The following is a 2524-nucleotide window of genomic DNA, read 5'->3' as shown; positions in this document are numbered from 1 at the left end:
GTTCCTGGGATTACAGACGTCTCTACAGTGCCCAGTTCCACCACATTCTTAATGTCTCCTCTCTTTGTAGCATGGCAAAGTCAGCTAGAGACTTTAATGCCATGCTAATGAGCAAAGATTTGAACTTGAGAACAGAGGGAAACTACATAAGGGTTTTAAGCAGTATGCGGGGGTGGGGGGCAGCAAGTGGTACACAGGAATGTGACACATATCTTCTAGGGGGAGGGGATGGGGCCATGAGACTGTATTCAGGGAGTGGATGGGGTGGAGGTAGTGATAGAAGGAAGGAAGTGATAGATAGAAGGAAGGGCCTCAATGTATGGCCTGACCCTGTTCTCAGGACTGGGACGACTCCAAGAAGTCCAGCGACTCTGGCAGTTCCCTATAGGAATGGACATAGAAGACAGGCAATTAGAAGTACATGTGATTCAGGCAGTTAGAGACAGAAGCACTGGGAGCTGTTGGGACTCTGAGGCAGACCTTTTTCCAGTGGGAGAATCAGGGTACAGACAATTTAGAGGAAAGGAAACAGTTCCCTGGTCAGATGGGGGTTGTTGTGGTACAAACACTGAGGTAATGGCCCAGAAATGAGTGGCCACATGGAATTTGAGTTGCCTACAACCTGGTCATGCAGAGCTTGTAGACCAGGGTAAATTTAGACTCTCCTAGAAGCCAATGTCAACCTCTACATGTTTTAAGTGGGATGGGGTAGCACTACAGGGTGACAAGATCAGAATATTGGCATTTCATGGTTCTGTTTCTCCAAGGAACTTCAAGACTTTTGTTGTATAGAAATAAGAATCTGGGCTGGGGTTGTGGCTCAGTGGTAGAGCGTTTGCCTAGTATGTGCGAGGCCCTGGGTTCAATCCCCAGCACCACATTAAATAAATAAATAAATAAATAAATAAATAAATAAATATATTGTGTTCAACTACAACTAAAAAATAAATATTTAAAAAAAAAAGAAATAAGAATAAGAATCTGCCTTAGAAAATGCTGCTCTAAGTGACAGGAACCATCCAAGAGTAAAAAGCTGGGAAGTGGGGAGAAAGAGTCCCAAGAATCCTACAACCCTTCTCAGGAGAGGTGCAAGCCAGCATGGGAAAGGGATTTAGAGAGACACAGCCAAGATTGGCTGGGGAGGAGCAGCAGCTTCATTCTCAGTGCGCTGACTTCCCTCTCCAATTTTCTGCAGAATCCCCTGCCCCTTGTCGCTCCTGTCTTACATGCTGCAGAGTCACTTATCCCAAGAAAGGGGCCCTTTATGCAGAGATCAGAATCATCTCATCCTTTTTTTTTTCCTTTTTAGATATTCACGACAGTGTCATCTCATCCTGAATCCCTGTGAGGATTCCCATTTGGGATTTGAAGGGCTTAACACCCCAAGGACAACATGGTGGTGATCAATGCAGTGCTGGCCACTGTGACAACAGACCAGAAGAAACAGTAGGAGGTGCAACAGGGTCACAATTTCATTTCAAGGCTCATTATTATGGGAAGCAGCCCTCTTCTTTTGAAATCTCTATGCAGAATAGCTAGTGTCTTCAGGAGGCCTGCGTGTGGAGTCATGCAGGGCACAACCTCATACCTGCGTGTTTTTCTAATGCACAGACTGTTCTGTATATTTCTTTTTAATTCTCAGTTGAGTTCATATGGAATTTGAATAAGCACTTGGCAAGAAATAAATTATGTCTCTGTAATATTTCCCAGACAGCATTTTCTACTCTGAATCCTGACCTCAATAGGAACAGGACTTAACATTTGCCTCCCAAATGTGGAGTAGGAATTTATTTAGCTTACCCAGTGAAGTCTCCCTCAAGCACTTGAGAGACTTTAAACCACACAAACCAACATTTGCTCTCTTTACATTGCGTTCTAGTCATTAAGCAGCCTGAGAAATTTCCCAGAAAAAGTTACAGAACACCAATGTGGAATACAACATTCAGCTAGTACTGATAACACTTTATTCAAAAGTGACTTTTTAGAGACACTGCATTGTCTAAAACACAACTGTCCCCCCTTTCCCCCAAATCACTCTGCTCCTCCCCTAGACCCAGGAGGCAGCCTTCAACCCTCTCCATCCATTCTTTCATGTGTGCCCCATCCCTGCCTTGGAAAGCTGCTGGGTGCCTCCTTCAGCCCATTTTCTACCCAGCAGCTAGAGGGTGCCCCTTTAAAAGGATCTGGGATCCAGCTATCCCACTCCTCGGTCTATACCCAAAGGACTTAAAAACAGCATACTACAGAGACACAGCCACATCAATGTTTATAGCAGCACAATTCACAACAGCTAAACTATGGAACCAACCTAGATGTCCTTCAGTAGATGAGTGAATAGGGAAACTGTGTTATATACACAATGGAATATTACTCAGCATTAAAAGAGAATAAAATCATGGCATTTTCAGGTATATGGATGGAGCTGGAGAGTATAATGCTAAGTGAAGTTAGCCAACCCCCCAAAACTAAATGCTGAATGTTTTATCTGATATAAGAAGGATGATTCATAATGGGGTTGGGGGGG

At 43.9% G+C, this 2524-nt stretch overlaps 1 non-coding gene across 1 annotated transcript; it reads left to right on the top strand.

The window, feature by feature from the left end:
- Positions 1-808: 808 nt before the first annotated feature.
- On the top strand, positions 809-881 carry Trnat-agu. The gene has a single exon. It is a non-coding gene; the product is annotated as a tRNA-Thr (tRNA).
- The last annotated feature ends 1643 nt before the right edge of the window (positions 882-2524 follow it).

Source organism: Marmota marmota, unplaced genomic scaffold (genome assembly GCF_001458135.2).
Source record: "Marmota marmota marmota unplaced genomic scaffold, marMar, whole genome shotgun sequence".
NCBI lineage: Eukaryota > Metazoa > Chordata > Mammalia > Rodentia > Sciuridae > Marmota > Marmota marmota.
The sequence above is the reverse complement of the archived record's forward strand: the minus strand, read 5'-3'. Positions and strand labels throughout refer to the sequence as shown.